Below are 18,307 nucleotides of genomic sequence, written 5' to 3'. Positions count from 1 at the left end.
GATGGTTTTCATTAGCACAGGCCAACAGGCACCAAGAGATGGGAGAAAATGTAAGAATGAAGAGGGAAAGCATAGAGGAGCTCTCAAGAAAAACGGAGTTTGCAATGGAATGCTGATGGGAACCAAAGATTTTCAATTAAAGCAGAAACAGCACAGAGGGAAACCTGCTCAGAGCAGGGCAAAACCAAGTTGATGGTAGCAAACCCTTACATTAACAGACTAAGAAGGAAAGTAAGGCCAGAACAGGGGATCACCAGGAAAGGCAGCTTATCAGAAAAGTCATACTCCGTTTTCTTTCTTTTATTGCCTCTCTGAATACAGTTGGCCACTTGACAGTTTTGAATATAAACACTTTAGAAATACGTTTTAGAAATGATGCCTCCTATAAACAAGCAACCACAGTGGTTATCTAGGGGGCTGCTTTTCAGTGTTTTATTCTTTCTAATTTTTAAACTAGGTAGACATTTCGCCAATTCAACATTTTAAGTGATATCTTCTAAATTGAATCAGAAGGACTATTTTCCTTTGTGTGATATGTAGGTTCTAAGGCAAGGCTGCTTTTCATTTTTACAGTTATTTCCTTCCTAACACAGAGAGCACATTGATCAACAGCCATCGTTCGCTTGTAGATCGTAGCTATCGAAGAAGAAGAAGAAGAAGAAAAAGTCAAGCCCCACATCTCTAATTCCCCCCACTTAGGGAATTCCCTGGCGGTCCAGTGCTTAGGACTCGGTGCTTTCACGGCCAGGGCCACGCGGCGCGGCCAAAGAAACAAAACAAACAAACATCCACGTTTATCGAAAACCATATTGTGGAGTCCTGTGGATTTTCTTACATTTGAAAATCTTTTTTAATTGGATTCTAGGCATGATGGTTTTTTGAGGTTTTGGGATGCCATCTTCTTGGATGCTGAAGATGATTCTAATCTAAGTTCTAGGATAAATCCAAAAACCTTCCTGATACATTTTAAGCTTCCTTTCTGCTTATTATATAAGCTATATTCATTGAAATATATATTTCTCCTAGGCTTAATACCTCTTACTTGCTGGGTAAAAATATGAAGGAGCACAATAATGAAACTCTTTTACACTTATTATTTTGCTGTCTGCTTCGTACCGGTTTTCATTGAAATACTTGTCTATGTATGTTGTGGCTACCTATACATTCACATTTATTGCATTCTGTTGCTTGTTATGCATTTTTTACTGACATACCTTCTCTGTCTGTATGCATTGGCTAGGAATTCATTCACCTCTATCACCTCCATCGTGTTTTCTGGTTAATAGTATTCACTAAAATAGAGTGGGCAAAATTCACTTTCATAATATTGCATGGATGGTACAGAATGCCATTTGTTAGTAAATTCATTAGGCTTCGATACTTGCCACATACCCCAGTTTTCATTAATATCTATGGATTTCTTTTTCGTTAACGTAATATGCTTGTCATGATTTTTCTTTGTCTTTCTAGAACTTATTGTATCTTCCTCCATATAAATCATACGCAATAGATCAGCTTATTCATCTATTAATTATTACTGCTATTATTATTGGTGGTGGTGTTATAACCACTTTATAGATGAGTAATCTGAAGGAATCAGATAACTTTTCCCTTTCCAAAAGCACTTAAGAAATCCACTTTCGGGTAATCATTTTGAGGTAGGATGAGAAACCAGGCTTGAAGAGGGCAAAAATGACTCTTTCAATTCACCAGTTGGACTGAGCTGTACGTCACCTCTAGGTAATAGCGTGGGAACTGCACAAGCAAAGGGAGACACTGAAGACGACAATGGTAATAGCCGTACTGTTTTCTAATGGACAAAAAAAATGCCTATATTATAAGTTCTGTTTCTCCTGCTTTCTGGCAGTATCATGCTCAGAGTGGAGTCCTGGCAAGGAAGTCAGGATACTTAGGTTCTGAAACCTGGTAATGATACTAACATAATGAGAGAACTTGAACAAGTCAACCCGACCTCTCTGAGCCTCAGTTTCCTTACTCACGAAATGAGACTGAGAACATCGAAGTTCTCTAAGGGCCTCCTAGTTCTAAAATGCTTCCAGTCTAGGAAATAGCATAGAAGTCAATACGAGTGCAGGCTGAAGGGAAAGACAGGGCAGGGAGAAGGTTGCTTCCAGCCTAGAGAACAATCTCTGAACCACACCACTTGGCTCTTCTGCCCGTCTGTGCCCAAGATGGGAGCACAGGCAGTTAATAGAGAAGAGTGGAAAACTGCTCAGTCCTTACAGCCATCATTAACTGTCTGATTTTGGGTTTCTCAGGAAGTAGTGATAGTAGAGGTGTCCTGATAGCAAGAACCTTCAGATGATGCCGTTCCTCAAACGTAGTGAGAATTTCTCAACCTCCCTGAGTTTTTCATGACCCTCTTGTTCTTACAGAAAATTTCCAACATCCATCTCTACTTGGAACTCTAAATTCTCTGCAGCATTCTCCTCCTGTGGTGAGCAATGCAACTTCCCTAACACGAAGTGTCTGCAACTTCTCCAGAGTCTCTGCCCCTGCCGTCAGTTCGGCATCGGCTACTGGTACCCCTTTCCAGACACTCATGGGTAGTGCCTACCTTTACCAACATTCTAGCACGACTATGTTATCTGGAGTTACTGACCACAGCCAGATCTCCACTTCAGCTGCTTCCTATCCAGGTGTTCTTGAGTGGGACATCACAGCAAGCACTGAAAAGAATTCTTCTTCACTCGGAGACTTTACTCTGGCACTCACTGACCGCCACACAGCTGCCTCCTCCATGTTTCTGGCAGCCCAGTATGATAAAACTTCAGACGCCAAGAACATGGTCCCTCTACATCCATCGCTTTCTGCCAGCCTTGCTCAGGGAACACCATCTCAGATTCCAAATCAGGGGCAGAGCCGCCTGTCACTTCCCTGCCAGGAAGGAAGCCAGGTATATTACTATAACCAAGGCACACTGGGGTCTTTACTGTATGGAGAACTTGGCTCCTGCCCGCAATCCTACGGCTCGGCGTCATACACAGGAAGTCGGGCCTCTGGGCAACCAGAAATGGGAATGGGACTGAAGGAGATTCAGCCCACAAATATCCGACCACCAGCTTCCACCTCTGCAATCTGCCACCCTGTGTCTGCTCAACGCATCACAGAAACAAGTTTTCAAGGTGAGTATACAGACGGCAGAGAAAAGTTGAACAATGAGGTCAGCATTCAAAAATGGGGTCAAATCGACAGCTGGGAAGGGGTGTAGAGACAGGTAGAATTTAGATCCTGAGCCTTTAATAACCACTACCTTCTCTCAGTGCTCTCTGTTTTTAGACTCTATATGAGAACACCTAGGGCTTCCCTGGTGGCGCCTGCCAATGCAGGGGACACGGGTTCGAGCCCTGGTCTGCGAAGATCCCACATGCCGTGCAGCAACTAAGCGCATGTGCCACAACGACGGAGCCTGCATTCTAGAGCCCGTGAGCCTCAACTACCGAAGCCCACGTGCCTACAGCCCATGCTCCGCAACAAGAGAAGCCACCGCGATGAGATGCCCGCACACCGCAACCAAGAGTAGCCCCCGCTAGCCGCCAACTAGAGAAAGCCCGTGCACAGCAATGAGAGACCCAGTGCAGCCAAAAAAATAAATACGTAGAATAAATAAGTTCAAACAGTAAATAAATACATAAACATAAATTACAAAAAAAAAGAACACCTAATGCAGGTGGGAAGGTGGGAGGGCCACTGTAGAGGTCATCTATGCTACATGTACAAGAACCCCGAGAGCACACCAATCGGTACCACACTTTTCACTGCTGTAGCCAGCCGATCATTCCCCCTGTACTGCCACACTGTAGCACTCCCTTCCCTCATCTACTGCTATAGTCTCTTTGGAAGGTGTTTCACAACTCTTGTTATGAGAGTGCCAGTTGAACTGTCCTCACTTCCTTCATTTATACCAGGAGTGAAGACCTTGTGGTCCGAGATCCTGTCCAGAGAGCAAGCAGGCTAAGGCTCTGTCTTTGTTGATGTATTTCATCAGAAAGGGCTCTACCCCCTCTCCTAGTTCATGGTGTGAAGTGTTCTTGGCCTCTCGGGAAAGTGGGGAGAATGGAAAGGACCCTATATGAGAATGCTAGGCTCTGTAAAACATTTCAGGTTTTTAAAAATAAGACTCATTTTGTATTGGACTTACAACAGTCCTATGAAATACAAAGAAAGCCGAGAATCAGTGACAGGAAAGGATCACCAGTAAGAACTACAACAGTCACCGCTTACCTCGTAGCATAGGGCACTGTCCGTGATCCTTAAGAAGAGTTAGTAGAAATGCCTTTGCCCATCTTGCCCCTGAACCCCTTGAAAGGTACACGACTGCTGTGTTGGTGTTTAGGGGGAGCATCTCACTTACCAGGGACTGACTTCTCCCTTGATTCCTCTGTAGTGATGGAGACTTCCCCGCTGATGAAAAATTCCCTGGGATTGCAACCTCCAAGCCAGACAGCTTTCCTATGGAATGACAGAGAACTTGTCAAGGTGAAACACCAGTCTGCGGGAGAAAGGGAAGAAGAGAATGATGGAAATCGTTTCTGGGAAACTATTTTTACATTATGTGTTGTTTGTTCCCGGTAAATAAACTGAAATCTTCTTAACAGTAAAACAAAATCGAAACCACTAAAGCCAATAATACAGGAGTATAACGTTCGAAAAAAATTTCTTTGGCTGCGCAGCATGTGGGATCTTAGCTCCCCAACCAGGGATTGAACCCACGCCTGCTGCATTGGAAGCGCAGAGTCTTCACCACGGGACCACCGGGGAAGTCCCAGGACTATCACTTTTAAAGGAGAAGGTACAAACCCCTCGGTTCTATGAACTGGAGATTTTTAGTAAGAAGTCAATATATTTGTTGTTAGGCACATTTTATGTTAGGCTGTCTCCCTGCACAGGATGCAGGCGCCTTGAGAATGGAAGTCATATCCCTCTATAGTACGTCCCTCTTCTTTCTGCTTTGCAGTTTGCTGCTCCACTTGTTCAACCCCACCTAGTAATAACCTATACTTCCCTTGTTCCTGTTTTCCCATCTGGAAAACAGACAAAAGGCAACCAAACAACGCAAAGGTCTCAACAAATAAGGGATATCCAAAACCAGAGATGGCCAAAACTTCTGTATCCCTCATGAAACCTAGCCCGGTGTTCAATACTTAGGTATCATTAATACATGCGTGTTGACTGAAACAGTTGAAACTCAATTCTTCCACTTCCCAGTTTAGTTTTAGTCCTCATACAAAACCTGATAATCAACTTGGTTAATGCTAGGGATCACAGTGAAAAATAATATCTGAACTGACTTCTGTCAGATGAGTGAGAACTAAGGTTAATTCAGTGTATCTGAAGCATAGAAAGTGAGGGCAAAAGTGGCATAAGATGGGGCTAGAGAAGCAGAGAGGATTCTAGACCACGCAGAGTCTTAAAGGCCAACACTGTTTTCTATTCTCAAAACAATGCTTGTGAGCGATGTTTATGAGCAATGTTCCAACTTGCCTTGAAGGTTTTTTGTGTGAAGAACGGATTGGAAGGAAAAAAGATATATGGACACTAGTTAGGACCTAATCGCAACACACAGGCAAGTTCAGTATTAGGGTGTTGAGGGAGAGCTGACAGATTCCAAAGAAATTCAGGAGATGAACTGAAGCGGGCTTAATGGGGTATGAGATGGAGGAAAGGAAGGTCTTAGGGAATTAAAGGGTTTACTGCACACATGAGCAAAGTCTCAAAATTAATCATTTGAACGTACAGAGGTAGATCTCTCAAATGACTCCGGTTAGGAAGCAACGGTACGCCCTTTAGAATTCCTAGAGACAACACAAATCAACTGTTTCGATGGAAAATTCGGCGGGACCGGTGCGTTTTTTCACTCCAACTTAGCTCCAGTTCCTATTACTCACATCTTCTGTGCCAAAACAACACAGCTGGAGGAACTGAAGGGGATTCCGTTTTGGTAATTAAGGAGTGTCCCCAACACTGACAGTCCCATCTTAAAAAGCACTCCCTCTGCATTTTACCCGAGGAGCAATGGCCAGAGCCTCCCTTTGAAAACGATGGGCAGAAATGAGAACATCACACACAGTCCCTTTCAGCTACTGTGAACTGAGCCGCGAGACGACCAATACCCCCTGGCACAGCGCGGACGGGCCAGCGCGCGGGGGCAACAGGGACAGGAGACAGCACAAGAGACGAAGCCCAGGCCCAGGGGCCAAGGCCTATTACCTTTCCGGCATGTGCAAAACATAAAACAGAAGCAATATTGTAACAAATTCATTAAAGACTTAAGAAAAAAACAAAAATCAGATGCTAAAGTGCCTACTCTAACCACTATACTATACTATATTGCTTCTATAAAACAAGCACTAAACCTCAGATACAGAAAAAAACCCTTTTCGTGTCCTCACACCTAGGTCAAAATTACAAAGCGTTAATTCAGGAGACAGAAAGGGAAGGAATAAATCTGAATGAATCTGAGTCAGAACACAGTGCTATAACCTTAGGCAAATTCCACAATACCCATGCCTCAACATGGCAAATTCCACAACACCCATGCCTCAACCTCCCTATCTATAAAGGAGTTAACCACACCAGCGCTAACCATTACTTGCCTCCTGGTAGCTTGTGAGTGTTAATTAATATTTGTAATAAATACACAGATCATCAGTTGAAAGAAACAAGGAAAACTACAGCGTTATTATTATTGCCTTGTTGCTAGAGCTAAACACCACAAATCAACATAAATAACTTATGTACACCAAGAATGTAGGGTTTGAATATGTACTTTGAAAGGCAATCGTATAATTAGTTGTTTCACCTCTAATTGCTTTTCCTTTTTTTTTTTTTTTTTAATTTAAAAAAGCAATACAGGGACTTCCCTGGTGGTTCAGTGGTAAAGAATCCGTCCTGCAATGCAGGGGACGCGGGTTCGATTCCCGGTCGGGGAACTAAGATCCCACATGCCGCGGGGCAACTAAGCCCTCGCACCAAACTACTGAGCTCGCACACCTCAATGAGGTAGCCCACGTGCAGCAAACTACAGAGCCCACGCGCTCTGGAGCCTGCACGCCACAACTACAGAGCCCACGTGCCACAACTAGAGAGAGAAAACCCGCACGCCACAACTAGAGAGAAGCTCTCATGCTGCAACGAAGAGCCCGTGCGCCGCAACGACAATAAAGATCCCACATGCCTTAACGAAGGTCCCACATGCCGCAACTAAGACCCAATACAGCCAATCAACCAATCAATCAATCAAGTGGGGCGGGGGGAGCAATACAGGAATTTCCCTGGCAGTCCAGCGGTTAAGACTCCAAGCTCCCAATGCAGGGGGCACGGGCTCGATCCCTGATTGGGGAACCAAGATCCCACATGTGGCACAGCGTAGCCGAAAAAAAAACAAAAAAAGCAACACATACCCTACGGCATTTATCCCAGAGAACGCATGTTCGCACAAAAAAAGGTACACAAATGTCCACAGCATCTCTATCAGTAATAGTCAGGAAATGGGAAAAAAACTCAGATGTTCTTCAATGGGCAAGTGATTAAACAAACTGAAGTACAGCCAAACCATGGAATACTACTCAGCAATTAAAAAGAAAGCGGCACTGGGACCTCTCTGGTGTTCCAGCGGTTAAGACTCTGCACTCTCAATGCAGGGGGCCCAGGTTCCATCCCTGGTCAGGGAACTAGATCCCGCATGCTGCAACTAAAGACCCGCACAGCCAAATAAATAAATAAATATTTTTTTAAAAAAAAAAGGAGCACTGTTGATTCATGCAATTTGGATGACTCTCCAGGGAATTACACTGATTGAAAAAGGCCGATCCAAAAGGTTGCATACTGGGAATTCCCTGGCGGTCCAGTGTTTAGCACTCAGCACTTTCACTACCTGGGCTGGGTTCAATCCTTGGTCGGGGAACTAAGATCGCACAACCGGCAGCGCAGCCAAAAAAAAATTTTTTTTACTTAAAAAAAAAAAAAAGGTTACACACTATATGATTTTATTCACATAACATTCTTTTTTTTTAATTAATTAGTTAATTTATTTTATTTTTGGCTGCGTTGGGTCTTCGTTGCTGCGTGTGGGCTTTCTCTAGTTGCGGCGAGCGGGGGCTACTCTTTGTTGCAGTGTGCGGGCTTCTCGCTGCGGTGGCTTCTCTTGTTGCAGAGCACGGGCTCTAGGCACGCGGGCTTCAGTAGTTGTGGCACGTGGGCTCAGTAGTTGTGGCTCCCGGGCTCTAAAGCGCAGGCTCAGTCGTTGTGGCGCATGGGCTTAGTTGCTCCGCGGCATGTGGGATCTTCCCGGACAAGGGATCAAACCCATGTCCCCTGCAATGGCAGGCAGATTCTTAACCGCTGCGCCACCAGGGAAGTCCCACATAACATTCTTGAAATGACAGGTTGCCAGGGACAGATAGGGCCGGGGGAGTGGGAGACGGGCCATCTTCCCCAGGGGGTATTTTCCCTTGATCATCTGCACAAAAACTTTATTGCAACTTTATCCACTGCACTATCAGATCATTATGATTTGGTGGGGAGTGGGGGAGCAGCAGTGGCTATAAAATGGCATCAGGAGAGATCCTGTGGGATGGAAATGTTCTCTATCTTGACTGTGTCAATGGCAATACCCAGGTTGTGACAGTATACTATGATTCTGTAAGATGTTACCATTGGGGAAAACTGGGGAAAGGACACACAGGAGCTATCGCACTATTATTTCTTACAATTGCATGTAAACCTACAATAATCTGTAAACAAAAAGTTTAATCAGAAATGAAGGCAACACATGCCTCTTGTAACAAGTAAAACAATAGTCTGTGGTCAGTCTCTTTCTCTACCCGTCCCATTCCCTCCCTCTTGAGATAACCATGCAAACTCACTGCTCATACAAACAGGCATGCATTTAATACTTTCTGTTTACTGTATCAAAATGGGATCATACATACTACATATTACCCTGCAGCCTACCTTCTTCACCCATCATCCCTATATCATAGAGAGCTTAAAAAAAAAAAATTTTTTTTTAAGTGCCAAGCAGGATGGCAGGTATAGAAAATTTTCTGACTAGGGCAAATCTGACAAATGTTTACCGTGCTAATGTGCCATAGCTCAGCCAGGTGCATTCAGTGAGAGCACAATATGCAAGTAGCATTCTAAAGAGATCTGCAAAAAATGCAAGGTCTTCAGCAGCTCTTCGAGGATCCCATCCCCCTCTCTGCCTCCTCCATGGAACCATCCCATGGAGGTTTAACAGTTTAACTCCATTTGCCCCCTCCTGCTGTTTGTGCTTTTGTTGTATACTTCTGTTCTACATCTCCACAAGACATTATTATTGTCATTTATTTACAAAATAACGTATAAATATAAAGGTGTATGTACCTGGGTATATGTACATGTATATATTAGACACACACACACACTTTAAGTGCTCTTTGTTCTTTCCTGCAGTTGTGTTCTTTTTTTTGGGGGGGGGGGCAAGTTTTTATATTGGTAAAGTTCTGTACTACTAGAAATATAAGATTTGAAAAGAAAAGTGAGACTTGAGGATTATCTGTGGAGCTTATCCTCATTCTCCTGCTGACGCATTATGTGTTTATAATTTGAGAACTGCAGATAAATACAAACTGGTCTTCTCCATACTTGCTCACTAAGGAATTCCTCATTTCTAGGAAACGTCTATTTCAAGGAAAGGAAACAAACAAAAACACCTAGTGCACTAGATGATTAAAAGGTACACATTTTATAGCCTGAGTTCGAGAAAAAAATTACCCAAGAAACGGCCTTTTTCCCTAGGAGCCAGCTTCTACTAGGGGAGTCTAGGGTTCTCTAGGCAAAGAAAAAAAACTTGCCAGTTTAAACAGAGTAACAGAAACGTTCAGCCAATCAAATATACAGAACTCATCACTTGCAGTGAGGAATGAAAGGCCTGTATCAACAGAAAAAATAAATGGCACCGGCAACGTCTGCAACAGAAAACAAACAGGAAATCCTTTAAAAAGCCAAAATTGCAAAGACAGATGAACAGGGTATGAAATTACACGCCGGGCAATGCACCTGTTAAAGGAAAAGAGGCGCACACCAAGTCTGAAGTCTTAAGAATTCGGTGTTTAACACTACTTCTGCATGCTGCCCAGCAGAAAACTCGGGTCCTGGCTTAATCCACAACGCACACTTCATTTAAGGAGGTGAACTGCTTGGTCTGACTCAGTTTCTTATTCTGTAAAATGAATGCAACACAGCTGTCGTGAGTCCCCAAAGAATTCTGCACAAACGCTTTGTAACTCCAAAGTGCTGTGCAAATCAGAGCAGCCCTTCTCTCCTTCACATTCGTTGGACTTAGAATTTCAGAAGTTTAGCTGAAAATATAGACGACTCGGAAGCAAGGGACTGAGAGTGGCCCACACAGGTGGAAAGAAATGCAGAAACTGGAGCACCTCATACAAACCGCAAGAGACCACGTTCACGTGCACACGTTATCAGTAACAGAAAACGCCACCGGTAGCAACTGTAAACCACTGAGAGGACCAGCAACGACATGTGTCCAAATCCAGCCGGCAGCACAGCCTCGTCGGCGGCAATGCCTTAAACACAGCTCCCCGCACTCCGCGGCCTAACGAGATCCACTTTTTCCAAAAAGTTTAGCAACTTGCCAAGTACACTGGCGTAGTTCACCTTTTTTAATTGCTAAACAAACATGCAGGGGAGTTGAGACAATCAAGGGAATGTTCAGCCTTCCTCAAAAATAAGATCCAGGAAATTCACGTTTTGCTTGAACAGTTTCATGTCTAAAACTGATCACAAACCTCTGTTTGATGTTGTTTTCTCGCTGCTGGCCAATGAGCCCGGGAAAGAGAACCAATTCTTTCAAACAGGGAGGGCTCTCTGCACTCTTCAGCTAAACCAGCGAGGCTTTACCACCGTCACGTTTAAAATAATGAGGAAGATGCCTCCATAGAGTTTACCGGGCTGCGCTAATCACGAGGGGCCTCGGGCGCCCAGGGCGGATCCCAGCGCCGGTGGCCGCGGGACCGGACGCCCTCCCCGGGACCCCCCCAGGACCCCCTCCCCGGGACGCGGCCGCGGGACAGGACGCCCCCCAGAACCCCTGCCCGGGACGCAGCTGCGGGACAGGACGCCCCCCAGACCCCTGCCCGGGACGCAGCTGCGGGACAGGACGCCCCCCAGAACCCCTGCCCGGGACGCGGCCGCGGGACACGAAGCTCCCCCCTCCCCAGGAACCCCTCCCCAGAGCGCGGGCCTCGCCGCCGTCTCGCAGCACCCGCCGCGCTCACCGCGGGCCGGGAGCCCCCTCAGGCCGACTGGCCCCCGCCCGCCGCCCGGCCTCCCTCCGGCCCGCGCCGCCCGCCGCGCTCACCGCGTTTTTCTTCTGCACCATCTTGTCCATCTTCTTGGCAATGCGGACCACCTCGTCCTCCATGGCCCTGGCAGGCCTGCCCCGCGCCGGGCCGCGGGGGACGGGAAACGAGAGGAGCTGGCCGGGCGGCAGGTAAGCCCAGGCGTCGGCGAGGGCCCTCACCAGGCGTGACCGAGGCGCTTCTTCACTCACGACGACTGCGACGGCGGGGGCGGCGGCGGCGGCGGCGCTCCTCCCACGCAGGCAGCGCCAATCGAGCTCCCAGCTCGCGGCGGCGACGGCGGCGGCGCTCCTCCCACGCAGGCAGCGCCAATCGAGCTCCCAGCTCGCGGCGGCGACGGCGGCGGCGCTCCTCCCACGCAGGCAGCGCCAATCGAGCTCCCAGCTCGCGGCGGCGACGGCGGCGGCGCTCCTCCCCCGCAGGCAGCGCCAATCGAGCTCCCAGCTCGCGGCGGCGGCGGCGGCGGCGCTCCTCCCCCGCAGGCAGCGCCAATCGAGCTCCCAGCTCGCGGCGGCGGCGGCGCTCCTCCCCCGCAGGCAGCGCCAAACGAGCTCCCAGCTCGCGGCGGCGGCGGCGGCGGCGCTCCTCCCCCGCAGGCAGCGCCAATCCAGCTCGCGGCGGCGGCGGCGCTCCTCCCCCGCAGGCAGTGCCAAGCGAGCTCCCAGCTCGCGGCGGCGACGGCGGCGGCGCTCCTCCCCCGCAGGCAGTGCCAAGCGAGCTCCCAGCTCGCGGCGGCGGCGCCCCTCCCCCGCAGGCAGCGCCAATCGAGCTCCCAGCTCGCGGCGGCGGCGGCGGCGCTCCTCCCCCGCAGGCAGCGCCAATCGAGCTCCCAGCTCGCGGCGGCGGCGGCGGCGGCGCTCCTCCCCCGCAGGCAGCGCCAAACGAGCTCCCAGCTCGCGGCGGCGGCGGCGGCGCTCCTCCCCCGCAGGCAGCGCCAATCCAGCTCGCGGCGGCGGCGGCGGCGCTCCTCCCCCGCAGGCAGTGCCAAGCGAGCTCCCAGCTCGCGGCGGCGGCGCTCCTCCCCCGCAGGCAGTGCCAAGCGAGCTCCCAGCTCGCGGCGGCGGCGCTCCTCCCCCGCAGGCAGCGACAATCGAGCTCCCGGCTCGCGGCGGCGACGGCGGCGCTCCTCCCCCGCAGGGAGCGCCAGTCGAGCTCCCAGCTCGCGGCGGCGGCGGCGGCGCTCCTCCCCCGCAGGGAGCGCCAATCGAGCTCCCAGCTCGCGGCGGCGACGGCGGCGGCGCTCCTCCCCCGCAGGCAGCGACAATCGAGCTCCCAGCTCGCGGCGGCGGCGGCGGCGGCGGCGGCGCTCCTCCCCCGCAGGCAGCGCCAATCGCGCTCCCAGCTCTGTTCTTTTGTTTTTTTTTTTTTTGAATTCTGAGATTTTTCATTTGAAGTACATCTTAAAGCTATTAAATTCACAAATATGCTAATTTAAATACCCAATTCTATTATCTAAAACACACATTGCAAACATACAAATATCTATTCTCTCCACATGTCAGAGCCCATTCATTTCATGGTTTGGAAATGGGGAGAATAGATCCCCTTAAACTGCAAGTCAGCAGGTGTTTCTTTACAGTTAACTTTAGCAAAATTCATACAAAATATTAATGAACAATGAATGATCTTCTTTACTTGTTAACTCACAAGGAAACACCTTCAAAACTGCATTTTGTTAAAGTTTCTGTACTAAAATGTAGAAAAACTGAACTACACAAATATTGAAAAGTTTAAAATTCCTTAATTTTTTATTCCTGGTACCACTACCACAATTTACAGGGCAATATACCTGATGTAATGAAAAGAAAAAGACAAAGCTACAACAGATAAAAGACCTCAGGAATGTACATCTAATTGACCCTCCGTTGCATGAATCAATAGCTGCACTTTTTGCAAACTGTGGCTAGGACAGTCCTGAACAAGAAGGGTTTCCTGTTTAAGCTGCAGTAACTTTTCTGACTATGGATCATCGTTCCTTCTGCGGCAGGTTTTTACAGTTCCTCTAATGCATTTGGGACGACTGTCTCAAAGTAACCTGCAGCTTTCCTGACAACTCCTCGCTCTCTCTCCTGCTAAGAACTGTAGCCCTTTTCTTCTGAGTTTTGAGAACCTTCTGCTACCATATCCACCACTTCCACCACCAGATCCATAACCACCACCATAGGGACTTCCCGAGCTTCTTCCACCAAAACTGCCCCCCTTCATGGGTCCATAATTTGATTGCTGTTGTCCACTATAATTTCCAAAATCATTATAGCTCCCACCACCACCACCGTAGTTACCTCCAAAATTTCCTCCTTCATTGTAAGCATCATATCCTCCACCACCGCCACCATATCCACCATCTTGGTTTCCATATCCTGGTCCACCACCACCATAGCCTCCTCTACTACTGTAACCAGGACCACCACCATCGTTACCACCGTCGCCTCCAAATCCGTTTTATCCACCATCACCTCCTCCATAACTACCTCTGCTGCCACCACCTCCACCACCATAGCCTCCTCTTCCACCAAAGTTTCCACCACGGCCAAAGTTACCTCCACCACCTCCAAAGTTTCCTCCACGACCCATAAAGTTGCCAGATCCACCTCCACGACCTCTCTGTGATCCAGCAGATTGCATTTCTTGTTTAGAAAGGGCCTTTTTCACTTACAATTATGCCCATTAATAGTGTGGTATTTCTGAACAACAATTTTATCAACTGTATCATGATCATCAAAAGTTACAAAAGCAAATCCTCTCTTTTTTCCACTCTGCCTGTCTTCCATAACTCCTATGGTTTCAATCTTGCCATACTTTTCAAAGTAGTCTCTCGAATTACATTCTTCTGTATCTTCTTTAATACCACCAACAAAAATTTTCTTCACTGTTAGATGGGCACCAGGCTTTACAGAATCCTCTCTAGAAACAGCTCTCTTTGGTTCCACTACACGCCCATCAACCTTGTGTGGTCGAGCACACATTGCTGCATCCACCTCTTCAACCCAAGAGTAAGTCACAAAACCAAAGCCCCTGGAACGGTTTGTCTGGGGGTCTCTCATCACCACACAATCTGTAAGTGTGCCCCATTTCTCAAAATGTTCTCTTAAGCTATCGTCTGTAGTTTCAAAGCTCAGACCGCCAATAAACAGTTTTCTCAACTGTTCTGGTTCCTTTGGATCATGGCCCTCCTCCCCCCGGCGGCGGCGGCGGCCGGAGTCGGGCTGGGGGCGACCGGGCGGCGGTTTTACCTCCGTTTTGAGACCGGACTCGCCTCTTCCAACTCGAGTTCAATATGGGACCGAGAGCCCAGCTCTGTTCTATGTTGGGCCATTTTACTTCAGCCCAAAAAAATTTCTTCTAGTATTCCCTAAGGTCTGCTGGGGATCAGTTTTCTTATTTTTCATTTATCTGTATTTGATTTTTTAAAATTGATTCCAATTTTCTGTTGAGATTCTCCATATTTTAATCTATTAATCCCCATCTTTTACTCTCAATATAGTCATTTTAAAGTTCTGTGCTAACTCCAGAATCTGAATTCCCTCTAAATCAATTTTTCTTGGTTTTTTTTTTTTTTTTTTTTTTTTTGTCTTAAGTTTTAGTCACTTTTTCCTGCTTCAGGAATTTCATAATTTTTGATTGTGTGCTGGACGTGGTGAATAAAAAATTCATAGAGACTGAAGATGCTATTACTTTGCACCAGAGAAGATTTACCCTTTTCTCTGTTAATCAGAGTGGCTGATCATTTCAGTCATTTCAGGAATTTTACTAGGTCAGAACTGGGTTGGAGCTTTAGTTGTCTCATCCTACCTATGATTTTTCCTAATTTGTGGCCTCCCTGGATTTTTGCTGTGAGCCTGACAGGTCTTTGATTCTTCAATAAATACAGTCAGTTATTGACTTCAGTCTTTCAGATGTTTGAATTCAGCTCTTTAGGCTCTCAGTTCTCACAGCTTCAGAGTATGGCAAATGTAAGGAGAGACCAGCTATGTATTTGTTGCCGTTACACTTTCTCAGTGAAAATTTGTCTCATAAACACTGAAACATTGCAGATGATTTCACTTTTTCTGACTCAGCCCCCTTCTTGGGGATGGCACTTCTGGGTTTTTACTGTGAGTCTGGTAGGTCTCTAATTCCTCACTTTGGAAAGTTCTCTCCCTCAGGCATTAGGTATTTAGCTTCCTGCTTTATATAGGTTCAAAAACTGGCAAATGTCTTGAAGAGGAGACCTAATGATTGTCACAGGCCCCTTTATCTAGCGGGATTTGGTTTGTTAGTGCCATGACTGTGCAGGAAATTTCACTCTGCTTTCTTGGCTCAGTCCCCCATCATCCTATACCACCCTGACACTAAGGAAATGTCCTGTGGGGGAAATCGGCTTGACATTCTGCTAGATTTCACTCCATCATGCCAGCAAATGAGTTCATCAAAAGGTATGGTGATTTCTCTTTTCCAGTGGAGTATGTCTCCCTACACCAAACCCCTGCTCCAAATCTCTAAATGTCCCTCTCTAGCATATTAGTTGATATTGTTTCTTGATTGCTTCCTTAGCTCGATGATCTTTTATTCAAGTTTGTTTGCTCGTTGCAGCAGGAGTGATGGCCTGTGCCTACCTAGTGCAGGCATATTATTATGGAGATATGGCTTTGGTCCCAGACACCACAATAAGGAGAATATCATAAGAAAGCAAGTCACACGAGTTGTTTGGTTTCCCAGTGCATGTAAAAGTTATGTTTATGCTATACTGTAGTCTATTAAGTGTGCAATAGCATTATGTCTAAAAAAAGTACATATCTTAATTTGAAAGTAGACTTTAAGAATGCTACCCATAGGGGGCTTCCCTGGTGGCGCAGTGGTTGAGAATCTGCCTGCTGATGCAGGGGACATGGGTTCGAGCCCTGGTCTGGGAGGATCCCACATGCCGCGGAGCAGCTGGGCCTGTGAGCCACAATTACTGAGCCTGCGCGTCTGGAGCCTGTGCTCCGCAACAAGAGAGGCCGCGATAGTGAGAGGCCCGCGCACCGCGATGAAGAGTGGCCCTCACTTGCCACAACTAGAGAAAGCCCTTGCACAGAAACGAAGACCCAACACAGCCATAAAATAAAAATAAATTAATTAAAAAAAAAAAAAAAATTGAAAAAAAAAAAAAAAAAAAGAATGCTACCCATCATCTGAGCCTTCAGCAAGCTGTAATCTTTTTGCAATAGTAACATCAAAGATCACTGATCACAGATCATGTAACAAGTATAATAGTGAAAAAGTTTGAAATATTGTGAGACTTACCAAAACATGACATAGAGACACGAAGTGAGCAAATGCTGTTGGAAAAATGGCACCACCAGTAGAGCTGCTTGACACAGGGTTGCCACAAACCTTCAATTTGTAAAAAAAAAAAAAAAAAAAAAAGCATTATCTGCAAGGTACAATAAAGTGAAGTGCAATAAAGTGAGGTATGCCTATACATCCTGCCTCAAAGCAGAAATCCTATTTAGATCACCTTTAATTTCTCTCTATGATATATCAATAGTTTTCTATTCTAATAGGGTTCTTACATTTTTTATTACACTTATTATTAGGTATATGATGTTTTGATGATAATGTAGATGGCATATTTTTTAGTTTTTAATTTTATAACTTTTCAGACACAGAAAAATGTTAGTGGAATTTTTTAATGTTTGGTCTCTTATCTGGCAACTCTTCTAAAAACTAACTGATATTCTAATAAGTTATCTGTAGATGGTTTTGGATTTTCTGTATCCTTAATTATATCAACTATGGAAAGTGACAGTATGATTTCTTCCTTTCTTAGCCTTATATTTCTGATTTCTTTTTCCTGCCTTACTGCTAATGCCATTTAATACTTTTACTAATAGGTTGAATAGAAAAGGTAAGAGTTGGCATTCTTATTTTGTTCCTAATCTTACAGTGGACATTCTCCACATTTCACTATAAACAGGATGGTGGCTCTAAAGTTTTTTGTAGTTTCCCTTTGCTATGAGTTTTTAATCATACATAATTATTGAATTTTATCAAATGCTTTATCTGACTATACTGATATGATCATATACATTTTCTCCTTTATTTTATGGATGTGGTGCATGACATCTATTGATATTTGAATGTTAACTCACCTTGCATTTCTGGAGTAAAACAACTTGGTAGGAATTCACACACACACACACACACACACACACATTCACTCACTCACACACTCTACATTTGATTGTCTAACATTTTGTGTATGATTTTTGCTTCTGTATACATAAGGGAGATGGGCCTATTTTCTTTTCTCATAATTGTCCTTTTAATTAGTGAATAGTATATAGAGGGTAGAGATTTAAAAGACCTTTTAAAAGGTCTTCTTCTTCTGTGATATAATACAATACAGTATTACTCCATTTTTTAAAAATGACCTTTTTCATTTTCAAATAATTTCAAATCTGCAGAAAAGATACAAACAGAGTTCCCTTTACCTCTCTCCCAGTTTTTCCTATTGCTAACATCTTATACTACCATAGTATATTTTTCAAAATTAAAAAGCCAACATTTATACATTACTATTAACTAAACTTAAGACTTTTTTTGGATTTCACCAGTTTTCCTGTTAATGACCTTTTTCTGTTCTAGGACCCAATCCAGTATATCACATTCCACTTAGTTAGTTGTCATGTCTCCTTAGTCTTCTCTGGTCTATGACAGTTCCTCATTCCTTCCTTGTTTTTCATGATTTTGACAGTCTTGAGGAATATTTGTCTGATATTTTGTAGAATTGTTCTCAGTCTGGGTTTGGCTGATGTTTTTCTCATGATTCGACTGGAGTTATAGGTTTTGACAAAGAATACCGCAGAAGCGAAGTAACCGTCTCATCACATCATAACAGAGAGTATGTAGTGTCTCCGTGACATCACTGGTGATGTGAAACATCATCACTTGCATAACAT

The 18,307-nt window shown here is 45.7% G+C and overlaps 1 pseudogene; it reads right to left on the bottom strand.

The window, feature by feature from the left end:
* Nucleotides 1–13,246: 13,246 nt before the first annotated feature.
* Nucleotides 13,247–17,504, bottom strand: LOC132377268 (heterogeneous nuclear ribonucleoprotein A3-like; annotated as a pseudogene).
* Nucleotides 17,505–18,307: the final 803 nt, after the last annotated feature.

Source organism: Balaenoptera ricei, chromosome 13 (genome assembly GCF_028023285.1).
Source record: "Balaenoptera ricei isolate mBalRic1 chromosome 13, mBalRic1.hap2, whole genome shotgun sequence".
Classification (NCBI taxonomy): Eukaryota; Metazoa; Chordata; class Mammalia; order Artiodactyla; family Balaenopteridae; genus Balaenoptera; species Balaenoptera ricei.
Note: the sequence above shows the minus strand (reverse complement) of the source record. Positions and strands in the feature narration are given on the sequence as shown.